The following is a 23,113-nucleotide window of genomic DNA, read 5'->3' as shown; positions in this document are numbered from 1 at the left end:
AGCAGAAAATATGGGCTGTTAAACAAAGGATTCCACATTGTGAAAGGATCAAAAATGTCTAGTCAACATGGTCTCTAAAATGTATACCTAACACCACACGTTCATCTTTGCTAGTGTGAAACACGTCTCTTCCACAGCAAACTCTTTGCTTTGCTTGTTTTAGGAGGTGGTAGTGTTGAAACGTCAGCAAAAATGGGGTCTAAAATGCATAATGTAAGTGTAGTTAATACTTGTTCGGTTGAAGAGGCGTGTTTCGCAGTGACGAAGACGATCTAGTCCGCCTAGCTCTATAAAGGTGTGGGGACTGGGTGAGAGCGAGTCGTTCTCCGACGGGGATGGAGACTAGGTGCTGAAGACAAAGGCAATCAGAATTGATAAATACACTCATGCTCATAAATTAAGGATAATGCTGATGCATGCTGGGCGGTTTGAAGGGTTTATATCAGCTCGGGGTATGACCATGCGGTGCATTTGACCTGCGGTCGTCGCACGTCGGCGCTGGCAGCAGTCCACATACGCAGAAGTGTGTTGCTGCATGTTAGAGTACGGTGTAGCGAGTAAGTATGCAGAAATTTTAAGACGTGCTAATGGTGACTGTGTGTTGAAAATGGCTCAAAGAACACTTATTGATGATGTTATGAGGGGTAGAATACTAGGGCGACAGGAGGCTGATCAAACACAGCAGGTCGTAGCACTGTCCGGCCGTGTGCCACAAAGTGTGATCTCAAGATTATGGTAACGATTCCAACAGACAGGAAACTTGTCTAACCACTACAGTACGGGACGTCAACAGCGTACAACACCACAAGAAGACCGATATCATCAACGTCCGCAGACAGCCACGGAGTACTGCAGGTAGCCTTGCTCGGGACCTTACTGCAGCCACTGGAACAGTTGTCTCCAGACACACAATCTACAGACGACGGAACAGATATCGTTTATTCGCCTGGAGAATGCAAGGTGCATTCCACTGACCCCTGATCACAGCCCGTAAAGCCTGGTGTGAAGAACACAGTACATGGTCATTGGAACAGCGGTCCCAGGTTATGTTCAAGGACCAGTCCATGTATAGTCTGAACAGTGATTCACGCCGGGTTTTCATCTTGCGTGAACCAGGAACCAGATACCAACCCCTTAATGTCCTTGAAAGGGACTTGCGTGGAGGTCGTGGTCTGATGGTGTGGGATGGCATTATGATTGATTCACGTACACCCATGCGTGTCTTTGGCAGAGGAACTGTAACAGGTAAGGTGTTTTGGGACGTCATTTTCCACCAGTATGTCCACCTTTTCAGGAGTGTAGTGCGTCCCACCTTCCTCCTGATGTGTGATAACGCACGGCCCCACCGAGCTGTCATCGTGGAGGAGTACCTTGAAACAGAAGATATCAGGCGAATGGAGCGCCTTGCCTGTTCTCCAGACCTAAACTCTATTGAATACGTCTGGAATGCTCTGAGTCGACTTATCGCTGCACGCTTTCAAACCCCTAGGAAACTTCAGGAGCTCCGAGAAGTGCAAGAATGGGAGGCTATACCCCAGCAGCTGGTCGACCACGTGATCCAGAGTGAGGCAACCCATTGTGCAGCCTCTGTACGTGTGCATGGTGATCATATTCCATATTGATGTCGGGGTACATGCGCAGGAAACAGTGGCGTTTTGTAGCACATGTGTTTCGGGACGGTTTTCTCAACTTATCACCAATACCGTGGACTTCCAGATCTGTGTCGTGTGTGTTCCCTATGTGCCTATACTATTAGCGTCAGTTTAGTGTAGTGCCACGTTGTGTGGCACCACATTCTGCAATTATCCTTAATTTACGAGCATGAGCATGCGGAAGCGAGACTGATTCTAAAATCACCTTACGGGTCAACTGCCTGTATGCAACCACCGGCCGGAACCGTTGACCCAAAGCCTTTGCCACTAAAAATACCGGAGAGACATAGGGAGAGGTGGTTGAACGAATTACCCCATCGGTCAATTGATGATCGATTATCTTGCGAAGTTCTTTCAAATTAAGAGGTGATAATCGCTAAGGGGTTTACTTAAACGGCACCTCATCCGATAGCTGAATGTGTATTCACTCTTATTAGTGGCGTCCAACCCATCAGTGAGTACTTCCGGATGCAGGTTTAACCCCAGTCCGGTTCCAAATGCGGAAGCTTAAAGGAAGACCCACCTTCCGGACAGCACATATTCGTCTTGATCGCTTATGATCACACAACGGGTACTTCCTACCAGGACAAAATTGAAACATAATCTCTCTATCAAGGCAGTTCAACATGCAACCGGTGCGTTCAAAGAAATCACACCCAAACAATACATCGATAGTTAAACCCTGTACCACCGTAAACTCAATTGGCCATGACCACAGTTTAGTCTTCAGATACAGAACCATATTCCCTACGACTGAAATTAACCCACGATTAACAGTCCAACAGTTAACTTGGGACTTTTGGAACTTAGAAAATTTAGAAATTTGAGAAAACCTACGACATCAAGATTCATTAATTAGTGAAAGGCTGCTACCTGAATCTAACAAATCACGTACCGGCTCACGGCCTAAAGTGGCTAAGAAGAGGATTAGGCAACTCGCTAAATAAACTTCAGTTATGAAACCTTAGAACCGTAACATACCCTGGGTTCATAACCCACTTTCATGGTGGCATTCACTTGCCACTTCAAGAGACTCCCGTCAAACTGAAGCTTCAATCTTACAATAACTGTTTTCTGCTTAGGGAATGAATTAATTATAGTAAGATCGCCAACGCGATTAACAAGATTATATATTTACGCTTGAACGTGAAACACTTGTGTGCGCGTAGGCATACTGCCCTGCAATCACTGAAGGTTGGCCTAAAAGCTGTACAGGAGGGTGACGCAAACAGAGCAAGCGTCACATACTTCGCCTACGGTGTCTGTGCTGAGCCGGCCGGTGAGGCCGAACGGTTCTAGGCGCTTCAGTCTGGACCCGCGAGACCGCTACGGTGCAGGTTGGAATCCTGCCTCGGGCATGGATGTGTGTGATGTCCTTAGGTTAGTTAGGTTAAATTAGTTCCAAGTCTAGGGGACTGATGACCTCAGATGTAAAGTCCCATAGTGCTTAGAGGCATTTTGTCCTTGTTGCTAAGCGCACGACTCAGCGAAGCGCGCAGCCGCTGTGCCGTTTCAACCACACCACCTTCCCGATTTTTCCCAACGTACAGCCAGCTAATATTGAATTTGTGGTTTTGTCAAATAAAAAATTCCAGCCATCTATCTCGGATTCATGATCCACCTTCGTTAACAAATACACCTGAAAGCAACAATGTCCAAACAGTACCACTCGACAGGATCAGATCCCTGCCACTGATACCATTGAAATGCGGTAGGGAGCTGGGGTTCGGTGGAAAGGTACTGAGCTATAATGAACTTATTAACGTTTCTAAAAACACTAATGAATTTATTTTTAAAAGCAAACATCCAAAAATAATATTAACGGAAAAGACTAAATTTCAATAACCAATTGATAGCAAACACCTCGAAAGGACAACAGTATAATATCACTTCCTTTTTATAAAGAATATTAAATGAACTACAAAGAAATACAAAAAATGGTTCAAATGGCTCTGAGCACTATGGGACTTAACATCTGTGGTCATCAGTCTCCTAGAACTTAGAACTACTTAAACCTAACTAACCTAAGGACATCACACACATCCATGCCCGAGGCAGGATTCGAACCTGCGACCGTAGCAGTCCCGCGGTTCCGGACTGCGCGCCTAGAACCACTAGACCACCGCGGCCGGCAAAAAGAAATACACTTACATGCAATTTTGTCATATGATGACATGTTGGAGACCGTGGCTGTTGTTTGAAGACAAATCTTGATGGTGTTAGGACAGCAACCAACCACAAATTTACTTTGAGTTCCTTTATTCTAAGGAAACTGTTACCGGTTTCGAATCGTTGTGATTCATCATCAGACGGTTTACACGTTTTCTTTCTGAAATTTGGTGTGTTTTTATAGATTAATTGTCCTAAAATATAAATAAAACAATTATAAACACGCCACATACAGATGGTTGCGTTACAGATTTTCGTTGCATGTGACTTACGTGAAACGTCGGTTTCGAGTGTTTGTTTTCATAACGTTCGTCCAATCGATGTAAAGTGTACAGTGTGCAGTGAAAACTATTACGTGTGCAACAACGAGAATGCATTGGGAATGCATTTACATCGATTCCTTTGAATGAAGGAACTCAAAGTAAATTTGTGGCTACTTGCTCTCCTAACACCATCAACAATACATTTACATTACAAACAGCAAAACAAATGATCAAAAGACTGTTTCACAAATATCAACCATCGGCTATTGCCAGTAATTATCATCACTTCATTGCTTTCGAAGTAGCCAAAATGAGTGACAAAGGTGGTTCAAACTTATGATGATAGAGGCGGTGGCAGATATGATACCAGTAGCAGTAATTCCTCCTTATCTACTAACATAGGACGGCGATTGCTACTACTACAGTTTTAGAAACCTTCATTAAAATTTAGTCATGGTACTCAGGCATCTTTAACAAGATCATAGTTAACAAGAGATAAAATCACCTACCCTGTAACACAGAGACAACACGTTAATTATTTAGTAAAACTTAACATCCTGCAAATGCGGAAATTCTTCTTTAGCTTTTTTTTGTAGATGCAAACAAAGTAATAAACAGCCCGAGCTCGTGATACTAGCCAACAGGTACCTATAGACATGCCTTAGAAATAAGGTAGCTAGATTCAACAGTTTTCACTGGCTATAAAGAACAATTCATAAATCAGAAGAATTACATCTGCATTCTATGCCCTTAGATCCTAAAATCAGTTTCGAACACTGACAGCCACAAGCCCACACACATTGGCAGAACTGGACTTAAGTAGTACCAGGCAAAACCTTAATAAATAACACATTTTTACAGGGTGAAGCGAAATTCGCGCTCTCGGGCTTCGAAACGCGACTCCTCACATGCCAGCGATGAAAAAATTTCTGTCACAATATTTCGTGCAGCGGATACATCCGGCAGAAAACTGACACTAAAAAGCGGCAATATGGCAACACTGTAACAATGTGTACTGCAAATACCTTTGTCTGCGCAGATTCGTTGTGCTGTACAATTGGTGTGGTGGATAGACTTTTGGGTTAGCATGCAGGAGATCGTGAGTTCGATCATGGATGGAGGTGGATTTTTTTAATTTGCGATTTTCATACTGTAATATACACCGTTTCTTAGTCACATGTATCCTAAATCTACATAATTTTGTAGCGCTGAACATAACAAATACGATAAGAAACAGAGAGTTGAAAGAAGTAACTACAAAAACAATATATTTCGAGATGCTAAAGATGATAGCACAGTACAATAACATCTGCTGGTCATTTATACTACAAGTAATATGAGCGCTCAGAAGTCGCACACTAGCAACCAGTGACAATAATAATGTCCATATTAATGAGCGCATGACCTTCACAATAGAATATGTTGTCCTCAGACCAACAGATGCTCAAAACGACGTCCCTGCACGTCCAAATATTGCGCAGCCCACCTTATCATACAGCTCCGGACCCGTCGCAGCAAAGCTGCGTCTGCAGTAACAATTCTTCCACATTCGTCGGCTGAGTAGATTACACGTGCTCCTTCAGGTGTACCCACAGGAAGAAATCCAGGGGATTTAGGTCAGATGAACGTAGTGGCCATAGAAATGGACCTCCACGTCGGAGCCATTTCCCTGGAAATGTTCTGTCCAAATACTGCCGCACATGAATTCCAGAGTGTGGAGACGCACCATCACGTTGGAACCATATCCTCTGCCGAAAATTTAGTGGCAGACAGTCTGAGAGGACTGCATGATGCCTTCATGCAGTCAAACTGTCAGGCAACATGTAGGGACCCAAACAACTCTCGCCCAGTATTCCGGCCCAGACGTTGATACCAAAGCGAACTTTATATCCAAGGTCGCGGGTGACGTGATGGTTAACCTCACACCAATGGTGGGCATTGTGCATCTTGAACACGCCCTCACGAGTCAATGCTCTTTCATCCGACTAATTAAGGTGTTCAAGAAGTCATTGTTAGCTTCCTGTTGTTGGAACCATTCACAGAACTGCATCCGCTGATGGCGACCTGCAGGATCTAAGTGTTGCGTGAAAGCATAATGATAGGGGTGCAGCCCATGCTCGTGCAGCACGTCAACCACCGTGCATTGCGAGACACTCTGCTGCCTTGCTGCGCTACTTGTACTTCGCTTTCTTGGTGTACGACCTCCAGAATAGCTTCCTCAGTAGCTGGAGTACGGCAAGTCCGTGGACGACCTCTGTCACGCGATGGTGGAAGGAGAGAACCTGACTCCCGAAGGCGCAGCTCCAGACAACGAAACACTTTTTTATCTGGATGGCGTCGCCGAGGATATCTGGCATCATATTCACGAACCGCAACACCAGCCTGCTTATCAGCTGCATCAAGGACCAGAAGCATATCCACGTATTCATCGTTTCTGTATGCCATACGTCTGCTGCAGTGGTTTAGAGGTTTACGATGAGAAATTTCGATACATGTACACATGTGCATTGGAGTCTGTCACGGGCGCATTACTCGACTCGTAACCAGTCCCTGTCTGGTGAACAGAGCACACAGTATAAACACTTCGTAAGCCGTGCGCGCTGTTCCACCTAACGCGCTTTACCCCTTCACGGATATTGTTCTAAATGTTCGATCTCGAATTACACTGTGTCCCTAACGGTAATAAACGTGATGTTTTCACAATCCCATCGATGGACTAATAATAATGACTTTCTTAATAATGCACTGAGATACGTACTAAGCAGCATGCGGTTACCAAACTCAAAGTTGAAAGGCATAATTAGTGGCACCATAGTGATAACACATACAAATAGTAGCCGAATTTGGTCATTAGTCGCAAAGGACGTTGCTAGTCCTACTGGTAAGGCAAGGCCCTAACGAGAAGAAATGAACCTGAACAAGGCAAGGCAAGATTGACAGTTGGTATTATGGGACCATTGGAGGAGGGTGCAAAGAAAACAGGTTTCGCATTTAGCATATGAAATAATGCGAATAAATTCAAGCCCAGGACGTGGAGAGGGCTTTTTCATAGCTGACCAATCTTCGATTTCTACGATTATACTATGTAAGTGCAAACGTATTCTAGAGAACCCGATGCGATCGCTGTTGAGGATTAAAATGGCAGGTACCGCAACACCAGGACTGCATTTACCAAATGACAAACGTATGCCTCAAACCAGGATCGAACCATCGACCTCCACTGCCCAACTACAGCGTGCTGACACAGGTAGTTACCATTCAGGTGGTTACAGTGGTGCCAGATTTCCACTCTTTGACGTCCTTTTTCTGCCGGATGTACTCTCCCGAAAAAATTTTTTGTGACAGACATTTTTTTATCGCCGGTATGTGAGGAATCGCGCTGTGAAGCCCGAGTGCGTGAACTTCGCTTCACTCATGCATAACAACGGACAACCATGATACTGAGTCCAAATAGCCCCCACACGACACTAAGTGACGTGCATAGTAATCGGGTGCTCACCGTGATTTCTCGTAACATTCAGTGCCTAATTACCTTCCCCTCCGACTTGCTCTCTAAGGGCAACAATAACGCTCCATGCGCTCTTGCAGCCAGAGGGATTCTAAATCCGCGGGAATTACGCGAAATTAAATGCGAGCGCAGGAACACGTGGACACTCTGCAAATCACAATGCCTGGCTGAGGGTTTATCGAACCACCTTCACAATAATCCTCTGTCACTTCACTCTCGAACAGTGCACGGAAAAAATGAACACCAATGTCTTTTCGTGTGAACTCTGATTTCCCTCATTTTATTAGGATGATCATTCATCGCGTTCGGAGGAGAAAGTTAGTGACTGAAATTTCCCAAGAAGATTACACCGCAACGAGAAACGCCCTTGCTTTAATGGTGTCCACCCCAAATACTGTGTCATGTCCGTAAGATCTCTCCCCTATTTCGCGATAGTACAAAAAGTCCTGCTCTTCTTGGAACTTTCTCGTTGTACTCCGTTAATCCTATCTGGGAAGGATCCCAGACAGCGCAGCAGTACTTCAAAAGAGGACGGGCAACCGTAGTCTACGCAGTCTCTTTAGTAGATTTGTTACATTTTCTAAGTGTTGTGCCAATAAAACGCTTTCTTTGGCTTGCCTTCCCCACAACATATTTTGTGTGTTCTTTCCAATTTAAGTTGTTCGTAATTGTAGTTCCTAAGTATTGAATTGAATTTACGGCATTTAGATTTCATGGATTTATAGCTTAACCGAAATCCAATGAATTCCTTTCAGCACTCATATGGAAGACCTCACACATTTCGTTATTTAGGGTCAATTGACAATTTTGACACCATTCATAAATATTATCTAAATCGTTTTGCAGTTGTTTTGATCTTCTGATAACCGACAGCGTCATCTGCAAACAACCTAAGGTAGCTGCTCAGATCGTCTCCTAAATCGTTTATATATTTCAGAAGAGCAGTCGGCCTATAACACTACCTAGAGGAAGGCCAGAAATCACTTCTGTTTTACTCGATGACATTCCGTGAATTACTACGAACTATGACCTCTCTGATACGAAATCACGAAACCAGTCACGTAACTGAGACGATATTCCGTATGCACTGCAAGCCGCTTGTTTGGTACTGTGTTAAAAGCCTTCTGGAAATCTACAGATACGGAATCAATTTAAAATCGCTTGTCAATAACACTCAGCACTTCGTGCGTGTAAAGACCTAGTTGTGTTTCACAAGAAAGATCTTCATGTTTTTGCGGCGTATAACTGACCCTTTAAATTTCGGGAGTACATTCGCATAAACAGTACTTCTCCTTTCGGCCGGATGCCTTTCTAGCATTTGTAGTTTTTGGCAATGTTGACTGGAAACTCTCTTCTAAATTCTGAATCTGCCAGTTGTCAAATTCTATTTACAATTTGAATAGAAAGCAGGCGGCAGTTATAAGAGTCTAAGTACACGAAACGGAAGCAATGATTGAGAAAAGTGTTGTAACCTATCGCTGATGTTATGCAAGCTGTATGTTGACCAAACAGTAAGGGAAACAAAAGAAAAATTTGGAAAATGAATTAAAATCCATGGAGAAGAAAGAAAAACTTTGAAATTTGCCTAAGAGATTGTAATTCTGTCAGAGGCAGCAAAGGACCTGGAAGAGCAGTTGAACGGAATGAAGAGTGTCTGGAAAGTAGGATGTGAGATGAACATCAACAAAAGCAAAAGGAGGATAATGGAATGCAGTCGAATTAAATCAGATGACGCTAAGGGAATTAGATTAGGAAATGAGACACTTAAGGTAGTAGATGAGTTTTGGTATCTGGGAAGCAAAATAACTGACGATGGTCGAAGTAGAGAGAATATAAAATGTAGACTGGCTATGGCAAGGGATGCGTTTCTGAAGTAGAGAACTTTGTTAACATCGGATATAGATTTAAGTGTCAGGAAATCCTTCCTGAAAGTATTTGTATGGATTGTAGCCATGTATGGAAGTGAAACAGGGACGAAAAATAGTTTAGACAAGAAGAGAATAGTAGCTTTCGAATCTCGGTACTACAGAGGAATGCTGAAGATTAGGTGGGCAGATCACGTAACTAATGAGGAGGTACTGAACAGATCTGGGGAGAAGAGGATTTTGTGGCACAACTTGACTAGGAGAAGGGATCAGTTCTTAGTACATGTTCTGATTCATCAAGAGATCACGAGTTTAGTATCGGAGGGAAGCGTGGAAGGCAAAAACTGTGGAGGGAGACCAAGAGATGTACACACTAAGGAGATTCAGAAGGATGTAGGTTGCAGTAGTTACTCGGAGACGAGGAGGCGCGCACTGGATAGAGTAGCATTGAGAACTGCATCAAACCAGTCTCTGGACTGAAGACCATAATAACAACAACTTTTCAACCCGCTATCTGTGCTACTTATATTGAAAGCGAAATGAAATTTAACTGCTTCTTTCACCACCGAGTCCCAAAAAGACGAAATCGATGCTAGGAGTTCGATATTTTCATACCACATAGCGTGACCGATGTCGACGCCATGTTACGCCACTGTTGATTTATTGGGCTGTAAGAGCCGTGTCCATCTACTGTGTTCCATGCATCCATTATGGATTATCGTCTGCCCGGTATACAAAAGGCCACACTCGCAGGGCATCTTGTTAGCCCCAGCCGTGCAGAGTATGAAGTCATCTGTGACGAAACCCTAAAGTCCTGCCATCTTATGTGGAGGGCGAAATATCATTTCGTACTTGGTGAGGAGCCCTCCCATTTTTGACGACAAGTTTCTACTTATAGAGCGTCTTTTAGCGCGTAAAAGTAGGTCTCGATAAGATGTTAGCCCGGTGCAGAGATTTACGATCTATTTTAAATGGTCAAAAATCTAAAACTGTGTACTCCATGCAACGAAAAAAAACGTAACATCCTGTTGTAACCTCCTCCCCTCCCCCCCCCCCCCCCCCCCCCGTGGTCTCTTATCGACCTTAGTGACAGTGAAAAATTAAACCGCGTGTACCTAATGGGAATTTGGGAAAGCAATGGTCACCAAAGTTAATCTGTTGGTAAAGAGGGAGGAAGGGTTACATCTAAATGAAAGAAAAAATGCTAATGAAATTGGTGGAAATTAATTTTGAAAAAGGGTAAAGTTAATAATGAAAGTAAATGTAAGGTCGTTCCCTAAACAATCAACTGGTGTTATTGGATATTTGAGATTTGGGGAAAATTGCGGTCACCAGTCCTATGGACAACTACTATAATAACTGAAAACGAAAGGTTAATGCACATATAATTAGCACTAAAAGCGTGGAAACTGAAGGTTGATACGTGTTGTGCGAAAACTGAATGTTTGTCAGAAGTAATAAATTTCGCTATACTCAGAGTTAATTTAGCAAAAGAATTAATAAAACCGAAAAATTGAAAGTTTATTAAGTGACTCAAATTAATAGTGAACTTCGTTTCTGAAGCACTACGAAATAAAATAAAATAAGGTTAGTCTTGAGCTACCGCAACAATCATCTCAAAAGAAACTAGAATCTACGCAATTTAGAAATAAGAGATTTTACTTTGAACTTGATTTAAATGATTCTAACAATTAACAATAGTAAAATTTAGTACGTACCAAGCTGACCTGTAGTCACAGGTAAGCTAAAATATGGTAACAAATCTCGCACTCTTATTCTGTGCTTGCGTAATCTAAATATAGTTCTGTTTGGTTATTGTAGCCAGCTATGAATACTTTAACTGAACTTTGGAATTAAAGCAGTGAAATGGAATGATTACTTTAATGCTGGAGTTTGAATTTCAACGACACTCTGGTTCATTTCGGAAAAGGAAGGCACCCTGCTTGGTAATGCAATTGGAACAATGAGCAACAAGGTTCATGCTAAGTTGCTGTAATTTAGTGATGCAAATGGAACAGTTTGAAAAGCTGAGGTCTGCCATGCAGTTCTAAAACTTTAAGTGCTTTCAGTCTTCCTTGTTGGTTGATTGAAGGTTTGAAGAAGTCGATCGAGGAGGTGGCGACAGTCACACATTGTCGGCCGTCGCTGTTGCAGAAGCTGGATGTTGGCGCGCCTTCTTCTCGACACGGTCACCAAGCGAAACGGGCTCTTGATGTGAGCTAGTTAATATTTCCCGTCCCCGACGCCGCGTCAGAAACTATCATAGCAAGTCGAGCGCAATTACATGCTGCCAAACCCCGAAAGCACGGCAACTCGCGGGAGCGTCACTCAACACAACTGCTCCACCGCCCTACTCCAGCCAGACTCTGATCTGCCCGCGCTCCACGCAGTAGAGTCAACACTACCAAAGATCCTAAACACTTTGGTTCTCCACACGACCTATCGATGTAATCATTCGATAGCACAGTTTTCCCTAGGCAAGACCCAGCGTAAAAATACAAATAATATTTACAAAACAAACCAATTATACATCGAAATAAAATATAAATTGTAAAACAATTACAATATATAAAAACACAGAAATGGCACACCTTCAGGGAACAAAATAAGGAAAAAATTTATAGTACAATAGATGGAAATAGGATGATATGCATTTCTGGCGTTGAACTGTGACTACAGTAACAACTAGTCTAGTTGGAATTGGTCAACTCATATAAATACTTCGGTGTAGCACTTTACAAGGATAGATGCGATGTATTCGCTACTGCGAATACGATGAGGCTCCAGCTGCATAATTTATTGTGCTAGACCGATCCTCCAACTCGTATTTCACGCTTTACGCCTGCGGTCGCCTAAGCAACATTTTTTTTTCTTTGCTGTTTGTTCCTTACTGCTCGTCGAACATTTGGTCATAACGGTAGTCAAATGACATCCACTGAAGTTCGTTGCTGATCCCTTCACTCAGTTTAATTATTACAGATACCAGCCAGCTCTCTGATCGAACACGCTGAGCTACCGTGCCGGAAAAAACTTCGGCTATATAAGCACACTTCCAGGAGAGACCCAAACCACCATATGTTACAGTGTGTCCACGCCCTGCGCTCACGCAATTGCTTTAATTCCCCCAGAGAAAGATATTTACTCTGCACTGTCGTCACTTTTATCTAGGCATGCAATACTCTTTTCAGTGTCTGTTTTTAACGGCCTACTATCCAGTGTCCTAAAGACATGCATGCATGCCACTGCAAATACACTGGAGCACCAGAGAAACTGGTATACGCACGTGCATTCAAATACAGAGATATGTAAACAGGCAGAATACAGTGCTGTGGTCGGCAATACCTATAAAAGACAACAAGTGTCTGGCGCTGTTGATAGATCGGTTATTAGTGCTGAAATGGCAGGTTATCAAGATTTAAGTGAGTGTGAACGAGGTGTTAAAGTCGGTGCACGAACTATGGGACACAGAATAGCCCAGGAGCGACAAGTGGGGATTTTCCCGTACGACAATTTCATGAGTGTACTGTGAATATCCAGTAAGACATCGAATCTCCGACATCGCTGCGGCAGGAAAAAGACACTGCAAGAACGGGACAAGCGACGCCTGAAGAGATTCTTTCAACGTGACAGAAGTGCAGCCCTACAGCAAACTGCTGCAGATTTCAATGCTAGGCCATCAAAAAGTGTCAGCGTGCGAACCATTCAACGAAAAATAATCGATATGGGCTTTCGGAGCCAAAGCCCCACTCGTATGGCATTGATGACTGCAACTGACGAACAAAGCTTTACACTTCGCCTGGACGCGTCAGCACCGACATTGCACTGTTGATGACAGGAAACATGTTTTCTGGTCGGACGAGTCTCGTTTAGAATTGTATCGAGCGGATGGGCGTGTACGGGTAAGGAGAAAACCGCATTAATCCATAGGACCTGCATGTCAGCAGGGGACTGTTTAAGCTCGTGGAGGCTCTGTAATCGTGTGGGGCGTATTCAGTTGGAGTGATATGGGGCCCCTGATGCGTCTAGATACGGCTCTCACAGGTGACACGTACGTAAGCATCATGTCTGATAACCTGCATCCTTTCATGTCTATTGAGCATTCTGACGGACTCGGGCAATTCCAGCAAGACAATGCGACACACCACACGTCCATAAGTGCTACGGAGTGGCTCCAGAAACAGTCTTCTGAGTTTAAACAGTTTCGCTGGCCACCAAACTCTACAAACATGAACGTTATTGAGCATATCTAGGATGCCTTGCAACGTGCTCTTACGAATTAATGGACAGCCGCGCAGGATTCGTGGTGTCAGTTTCATCGAGCACTGCTTCAGACGTTAGTCGAGACCATGCCACGTCGTGTTGCGGCACTTCTGCGTACCCGCACGGGCCCTACACCATATTAGGCAGGAGTAAGAGTTTCTTTGGCTGTCCAGTGTAGTACCCTGTAGGGATATGAAGTGGAACAATCACATACGCTCATTCGTAGGTAAACTATGACGGAGACTGTTTGTTTTTGGTACAATGCTATGGAAATGCAGCTTGTAAATGCGACTGCTTACAAGTCACTCATGCTATCCATCTTGGAATATTGTTCAAGTGTGGGTGGGACTCGTACCAAATCCAAATAGGAGTGAGCCGTGTTGCGGTTCGCGTTGGTGACATTGGTAGGTTGGCATCGTGTAGTAGGGTTAGTGGCATCTCGTTTTCTTCTCGTGTTTACTGGCGCCAATACGTTTGCTAGTGTTGTCTGTCCGCAAGTGGCAGCAGCAGCGGTTATCGATATCTAGTGCCCTAGTACTATCTTTGGAAGAGCGTCAAGTGTTTTTCAGGTTGGGTGTGTCAGGAGTTCGGTTTGGACGGAGCAGCAGTAAGGTCTGGCAGCGTGAGGACATGCCGGGACCACTGGCGGCATGGTGGCACTGCCGGATCGAGGGGCTGTAGTTGCGAGGACGACAACCTCGTTCTCCACGTTTGAGTTGAGTGAACATTAACCCAGTAGTGAAACCTCCACTATTTTGAGATCACGCCGTTTGTTCGCTCGTTGCTGCTCGCGGGGTCACTGAGGCGAAGAGCAACGAGTGGATCGTTTGGAGTTGGCGAAATTAATTAGCCATTCTCCACCTTTTATTATTAATCATTGAATTGCTTGTGTTTATTGATGAAGTTCAACCAGCGGTATTTTTCTGCCTAGTGGCCGCTAACGCCCCAGTTACCTGCCCTGGAGGTTTTAGTGTATTTTTTCGGCAGTGTACCTTTCCTCGCCTTACCGCTGTTGTCCGGTAAGGCGTATAGTTCGACAGCCTCCTTGACTGTGGTTCGGATATTTGTTTCTTTTGGACTACCTTGGTTGTAGTGGGTCCTTCTGATTCTTGATGTTCTAAACACCGGATTCTGAGGTCGCAGTGCTGTCCGCTGGTTCAGCCTTGCCTGGGTTATTCCATCGTTTTGCTGGTTATCAGATGTTAGGTAGATGTTGCAAAAGTGCTGTCCTGCGTTTAAACTGTCACTGGTTTGAGTTGCCATCAGGTTAAGTGGATATAACTCGTGGCTGCCTATCTCATAGTTTATGAAGTTGAGGGACATTACCAGGTCGATCGTTGGAACACAGTCTGAAGCCCACTTATCAATTGACTTGGGTCAGATTGTGATGATTGTTTTTTGAGTTATTACTGTTGGGGCCTTCAGTCGACAAATAAGTAGAATCTCTGGTCATTAAGGCCTTCAGCCGCAAGTGCAACTTTCTTAAGAAATTTTTTATTAGACATTGTGTCTTAATAGTCAAATTTGATAAATGTTCCTTACTGTCAACCTTATTTGCAATTGTTTTCAAATAAATTGTACGTGATCAAAGAAAAACTGAGCAACCGACCGTAACAGAGTACGGCCCTCTCCGCACTGAATCCTGCTTTTACCTAGGTCCCACGTCTCAAGGAGTAACAGGAGATATTCAACGTGTACAGAGAAGTGCAACCGGAATGGCCACAGATTTGCTTCATCCGAGGGAGAGTCTTAGAGATGTTGGTGAAGCTGAACTATCAAACACTTTAAGACTGAGCTAAAATATCACCAGAAATTCTACTTTCAAAGTTTCAACAACCGGTTTGTAGTGGTGGCTCTAGGACGATATTGTAAATGCTTGTCGCTCCCATAGGGATCCTAAGGGCGATGTGATGTGATGTTTAAGGCGGATTAAACCCTAAGGGCGAGTTAGATCAATTACAACGCTCACTGGGGCATGTAAACAGTCATTCTTCCGGCGCTCCAGAACCGATATAGGTACTCAAGGTACCCTCCGCCACACACCGTCAGGTGTCTTGCTGAGTATAGATGTAGATGTAGAAAACTGTGCGCAAGGTGAGTGTTTCGAATACTCACTCCTGACACGAATCAGAGGAGCTTGGACTGCTATCAGCAATTTCTGTTGCGTTTTTTGCGTGAGGCTGATGGCTTCCTTAACAACATTGAGGGAGGAGATCAAATATAGGTTCAGTATTTTGACCCAGAAAACAAGAGCATCAACGGTGTTCCACCACAAAAGATCTCTGACGCCAAAAAAGTTCAAGACCATGCTGTCAGCAGGCAAAATTATTCTCACAGAGTCCTGGGATATACAAAGTGTGACACATTAGGAATCCATTTCTAAAGGCACCGCCATAAAATCTTCAACGTACTGTGAGACCTATAGAAAACTTAATGCGAGGAGTTCTTCCATACGCCGGCCGGGGTGGCCGAGCGGTTCTAGGCGCTACAGTCTACGGTCGCAGGTTCGAATCCTGACTCGGGCATGGATGTATGTGATGTCCTTAGGTTAGTTAGGTTTAAGTAGTTCTAAGTTCTAGGGGACTGATGACCCCAGAAGTTAAGTCCCATAGTGCTCAGAGCCATTTTTTGTTTAAGTTCTTCCATACGATGTCTGTAAATACAATTCCGGAACATTCGTAATTTCGCGCCATTGGTGTGTTGGAGTGAAATGCGGTTGGCACCCCTGCACAGGCCTGTGTTGAATATGTAACCGCAGGGAGTTTCATTGTTGTCTGTTAGTTATTGTTCAGTGTTGTACTGGGTAGAACGTTGTATCGCAGAGTTAGTGATTTTCGAGTTTGTACAGTTAGAAGAGCAACGAGCCTGCATTAAATTTTGCGTGAAACTCAAGAAAACCTTCACAGAGACACACCAAATCATGCAGGAAACTTACGGCGACGACTCCTTAAACCGTACTTTTTGTTACGAATAGTTCACCGGGTTTAAAAATGACCAGACAGACGTTAAAGATTACCCTCGTTCAGGACGCCCTTCGAGATCTACCGACGACGGTTATGTCAGGAACCGCAACGAAATTGTGCGTGCCGATCGGAAACTGGCTGTTCGAGATATTTCACAAGAATGTAAGATTTCAGTTGGATCATGTCATAAAATCCTGACACAGCATCTTGGAACGCATCGTGTGGCCATCGAGTTGGTCCCACGGCTCATGGGTCAAGACCAGAAAGACCTTCGCCTCGCAATCTGTGAACAGCTTTTGGAAAGGTTCTCAAAGACCGAAAAAGGCTCGTCAGGTCAAGTCAAATGTCAAAGCCATGTTGATTGTTTTCTTTGATTTTGAAGGATTAGCTCACCCTGCATTCGTGCCACAGGGGCAAACTGTTAATCGATGGTACTAAAGGGGCATGCTGCGACGCCTACGAGAAAATGTGAGAAGGAAACGGACCGAAATTCGGCGAGACAATTCATAGCTCTTGAATCACGGGAGCGCATCCGTACATTCATCCCTGTTGGCGTATGCCTATTGCAGAATAACGAAATCACTGTGCTGCCTCATCCTCCATATTCTCCAGACTTGGCTCCTGCGGACATTTTTTTATTTTCAAAGCTGGAAATCCCGTTGAAAGCACGAAAGTACGGAGATTTGCAGCGATAGACGATACAAAAGAAAATTCCCAGACAGCACTTCGCGACTCCTTCCCGGAAGTGCAAACGGCATTGGGAGGAGAGTGTCAATGGTGGAGGAGAATATTTCAAAGGAGACGATGCACAATAAGCGAAAGGTAAGCTCAGAAAAAATTTTGTGGACAGAATTCCGGATTTTTTTTTTTTAGCAGACCTCGTTCAGGAGCACCCTATCCCGCAGCATAGCGATGGGAGACCATGCAACAACGCTACGACATCTGCAACAATCCGACGCCTTCGATTGGCCGTAATCTATCATCCCCCATACAGACCCCACTAGATTTTCGTCTAACTTAAAGAACACCGTCCCGATACTGATGATGCGTTGCAAGCGGAGATGAGGTTGGGACTCCGTCGACAAATTCAGACTTCCTACAGTGACGTTATTAATAAACTGTTCTCTCATTCACAGAAATGTGTTTGCCGCTTGAGTGGCTCTGTTGAGAAATATACAGCAGAAATCAAAACTAAAGATGTAGAATGTTCACAAAGTGTGTTTCATTTTAAAAATTTTAAGGGTTGCTACGTAAGAAATTAGGAGGCATTACTTCTCAGTACGCCCTCTTACACACCCTTGCCTTAAACCACGACTACGTCACGGCTTGTGAAACGTGCGAAATGCCAGTGCTTAAATAGGCACTGTTTCTAATGACCTCGGTGTAGATGGTACAGTAAGCAACAATCTGCCTTACAGAGGCAAATGAAGATGCATGTCTTCAGTGAGCCAAACAGCATAGGAGCGGGAGAGTCGCCCAGCGGAAGCATATACTGCAGTCAGACGATTCGCCAAGTCGTATGTTTTCAAATGACGCAAGACCATGGGTGCGGCGAAGACCCATAGAGGCGTTTACGCCGCAGGGCGTGCAGGATGTGTTCGTGACCGGAAGTGGTTCTGCGATGTTAAGAGCTTTTTGTTTGTACCATTACTTGAGCTCATTTATTCAGGTAACCGTGACGAAATCAGGACGTTTGTATTAACATAGTGGTCGATCACGTGTTGCCCTTTCGTCTACTTCATGATGAATCATATGTTTATAAGGTCTCGTTTTCCTGGATGACTACTGCCACGCTTACAGTTCTGCTCGCGAAAATCCCTCGCTTCAGAAAGACTCAGGCAGACTTTCCCTCTGAGTCATCAGCCTCTCGTCTGGTTTGATAATGAGCCGCGCCAGGAGTTCTACTCTCGTACGTTCTTTACCTTTCACACTAGCACTTGCGTCCAACGTGCTTTTTCACTTTTTGTATGAATTCCGATCTGCATGCACATCAACAAACCACTGTGCTCATGTCAGAGGGTACTTCACATTATACAGATTATTAGGGCTTCTTTCCGTTCCATTCCCGCAAGGAACGCCAGAAAAATGACTGTTTACATGCCGCAGTGAGCGTTGTAATTACTCTAACTCGCCCTGCAATTCTGCAATCATGGTCTGTATACGCTCTTGTCACATGCCACACTTACCTGAGAGCTGTGTCTGTGTTATCCAACGATTTTCTCTGATGAGTTCCTCAAATCCATTCCGGCGAGTCTCGTGGGTTGTCGTACGCGATCGGTCACTCCCGAGATCTGTCGCACACGGCGACGTCAGCATAACCGTTTCGTTCGTTACGAGAACCATCTACCCAATGTCGCATATTACTGATGTCCATACAATCAACACCGGAGACAGGTTTCATTCTTCTGTGGATCCCAATTGCAGGCGCGTGTTCTGCAGTTAGGAAATTGTTTACAACATGTTTCACACGCACCGACATAGTCATGTTACACAGCATGTTACTCGGGACACCTCTAACCCCTTTAGTAGCAGAGAGTTGCAACTTGCATCAGTATAGAGGGAAAGTCGTCCTTGTAATTTCCATGACATGTAATTCCTCAACCGTTACTGAGGACAGAATGAAGATTTCGGAGGCGATGCTATCCAGCACGTCCTCGTAGAGTAATATCTTTTCTTTCCGTCAATGATCACAAAACTTTCTGGTCCTTACATAATCGGTTTCGGTCAGCAATGGACGTCTGGTCTGAAGATGGTTATTTCCGACCGAAACCGATAGTCGAAGAGCCAAAACGTCTTATGATCATTCACGGAAGTAAAAGAAATTATTTTTAAGTTACGTGGCTCCAAATGTCTATAAGAGTGCTATTCACAATATTTGCTCCGTAACTAGCTGAAATGGACTTGAATTCACTAATAGCAGTATTTGCTGTCGGGTCTGACACTGATTCTAGCTGTCATCACGCTTGTCCGGGATTGCTGTCGGTTGGTTTATTTCAACAACTTCTGTTCTTAGTGATTGTTACATAGTTGCAAGTGCTACGTTATTCCTTGTAAATACTTTGGACAGTCCGCGTTGATACAATAAGAAATCGGTCAGTTTCATTCACGGTGTAGTCCTAGAGACGTCCAAACACAATAGCTACTTTACGCCATTCCACCATGTCACCCATACTACAACACTAGAATGAGATTTTCACTCTGCAGCGGAGTGTGCGCTCATATGAAACTTCCTGGCAGATTAAAACTGTGTGCCCGACCGAGACTCGAACTCGGAACCTTTGCCTTTCGCGGGCAAGTGCTCTACCAACTGAGCTACCGAAGCACGTCTCACGCCCCCTCCTCACAGCTTTGCTTCCGCCAGTATCTCGTCTCCTACAGGCGGACGTAAAGCTGTGAGGGCAAGTCGTTCTGCAAGGTTCGCGGGAGAGCTTCTGTAAAGTTTTGAAGGTAGGAGACGAGTTACTGGCAAAAGTAAAGCTGTGAGTACCGGGCGTGAGTCGTGCTTCGGTAGCTCAGTTGGTAGAGCACTTGCCCGCGAAAGGCAAAGGTCCCGAGTTCGAGTCTCGGTTGGGCACATAGTTTTAATCTGTCAGGAAGTTTCATACTACAACCCTGTTTCCATGCAACAGTCTGGCACGTATTCACATCTCTCCATTGCCGTGACTTGCGCAGTGGCGGAGAAAGACATGCCGCGCGGAATTTGCCGAGCGGTCTCAGGCGCTGCAGTCAAGGACTGTGCGGCTGGTCCCGGCGGAGGTTCGAGTCCTCCCTTGGGTATGGGTGTGTGTGTTTGTCCTTAGGATAATTTAGCCTAAGTAGTGTGTAAGCTTAGGGACTGATGATCTTAGCAGTTAAGTCCCATAAGATTTCACACAAATTTCGACATTTTTGAGAAAGACATGACCACCTGGTACCATTCCTACACCATCGACAGTGCTACAAATGGACCAGTGTACTCTTTTATAAGGAATGCAAATATTTCGCCTGATATCTTCATCTACGACACCGAAGTGCTCATAAAGCAATCTTTTAAAAAACTGTCTACCATAGAAAGACGTCGTACACACAAGGTGCAAAGCATTTGTGCGGATTGCCATTGACTGTCACATAACATTAGATCTCGATAATCATCTTATTTGTCAAAATTCCGACTAAGAAGTAACAGCTAGGTAAAACATGCAATGACGGAAAAAGAATCCCATCATCAAGAAATAATTCATGTACAGTAATGCAATTTCGGGAGTACCTTTGTCAACGTATCATGTTTAACTGATTAACGTTGTAAGCTCACGGGTTAATGTAAGCGCGAGATAAGACGTTGCACATGTGAAATGCTGGTACGTTATTAACCGGTGTAACCACCGGAATGTTGAATACAAGCATAAAAACGTGCATGCAGTGCTTCGTACAGGTGTCGGATGTCAGTTTGTGGGATGGAGTTTTATACTTATTGCACTTGGTCGGTCAATACAGTGACGGTTAGGGCTGTTTTTGGACGATCCTGGAGCTGTCATCCAACGTCGATAGGAGACAGATCTGGTGATCGAACAGGACAAGGCAACGCGTCGACAAACTCTAGAGCATGTTGGCTTTCAACAGCGGTGTGTGGGTGAGCGTTATCCTGTTGGAAATCACTCTCTGTAATGCTGTTCAGGAATGGTAGCACAACAGGACCAGTCACCAGACTGACCCAAAAATTCGCAGTAATGGTGTGCGGGATAGCCACGAGAGTGCTCCTGCTGTCATACGAAATCGCACCTCAGACCATAACTCCAGGTGCAGGTCCATTGCGTCCAGTAGATAGACGGACCGGTTGCAGACGCTCTCCATGTAACCAGCACTCGGCCATAACTGGCACCGGGACAAAACAGGCTTTAATCAGGAAAGACAACAGTCCTCAACTCCACCTTCCAATGGTCTCTCTTTTGACATCACAGAAGTCTCAGTCGGTAGCGGTTTGTGCTAAGTGGAATGAACGCCACAATGCGTCTCGCTCAGAGCTGTCTTGAAGTAACCGATCTGTAAGAGTTCTCTGTGTCACTGTGGTGCCAACAACAGCTCAAAAGGCTGCTACAGATGCCATACGATGCGCCACAGCCGTCCTCCGAGCACGGCGGTGTTTCATCTCAGTAGTGCCACGAAGCCGTCTGGGGCCCAATCTTCTTGTGACCGTACACTCACGTAACCACCACTGCCTGCAGACACGTACAGTGGCTACGTTCCCGCAAAGTACTTCTGCAATATCGCAGAAGGAACTTTCAGCCCTTGTAGCCCTATTACATAACCAAACTCATCGAAGTGTTGATTATGGCGTTTTTGTCGCCTTAGAGGCGTTCTTGACTAACATCAGCTCACCACTTCCAATTGCAAAGGTCACTTACTAACGACCGTTACACTGATTATCAAATAAAATTTGATTTGCATCGACTTAGTGGGACTCCTAGCGCCACTCTTATGGAACTGACGCCAAATATGAATCGACGTCATCTTCTACATGTAGAAACAGATCTACCAGTTTACATTTATCTCGCAAAACTAAATCCTGTTGTTGGCGTTTTGTTATCCTTGAGTGTCATCGGTTGGACAAAAATATGTGAGCACCAAAAACATAACACACTACCATTCCTAATACGGTGTAGGAAAACCGTTGGCGTTCAAAACAGCTTTCAGTCTTCTCTGAATCAATAAATACCGTGCCTATACGGTTTTCAACGTAAAATAGGAAAACCAGTCTTGGACTGAAGCTACTGAAAAGAAGCCGTGTCGTCTTGAAACAAATCTTCACGATTGGGGGACAAACATTGCACAATGGAATGAAGTCGATCAGCCAAAATGGTCACATAATCCTTGCAGTAATGCTACCTTGCAGAGTAACCATAGGGTCCATGGAACACATGCATGTCTCTGCTCTAATCATCACCGAGCTCCGTCCATGTTGCAGTCTTGGGACATAAATTCGGCCGGCCACTGTGGTCGAGCGGTTCTAGGCACTTCGGACCTGAACCGCGCGACGGCTTCGATCGCAGATTCGAATCTTGCTTCGGGCATGGATGTATGTAACATCCTTAGATTAGCTAGCTTTAAGTAGTTCTAAGTTCTAGGGGACTGATGACCTCAGATGTTAAGTCCCATAGTGCTCGGAGCCATTTGGACCATTTGAACATAAATTCGGCCACGTTTTGTCAACAGTGTGAAGCAGTACTCATCCGACGTAATGACACTCTTCCATTCCTCCGCAAATCCAAGATTTATGACTTCGGCAGAACGATTTACATCACTGGTGAGTAGTTTTAGAATTCGAATTCGCCCTGCAATTGCCTGCTTATAGAGCTTCGCGTTTCGGCGTCAAAAGGTTTCTCGAGTGTGAACATCAGTTCTGCAGTGACTTTCGCAGCGGTTGTCCTCTTACATTCCGTCCAGTTGGTCAGGAACA

Source organism: Schistocerca gregaria, chromosome 4 (genome assembly GCF_023897955.1).
Source record: "Schistocerca gregaria isolate iqSchGreg1 chromosome 4, iqSchGreg1.2, whole genome shotgun sequence".
NCBI classification, from domain to species: Eukaryota; Metazoa; Arthropoda; class Insecta; order Orthoptera; family Acrididae; genus Schistocerca; species Schistocerca gregaria.
This window is presented reverse-complemented; position numbering follows the sequence as displayed.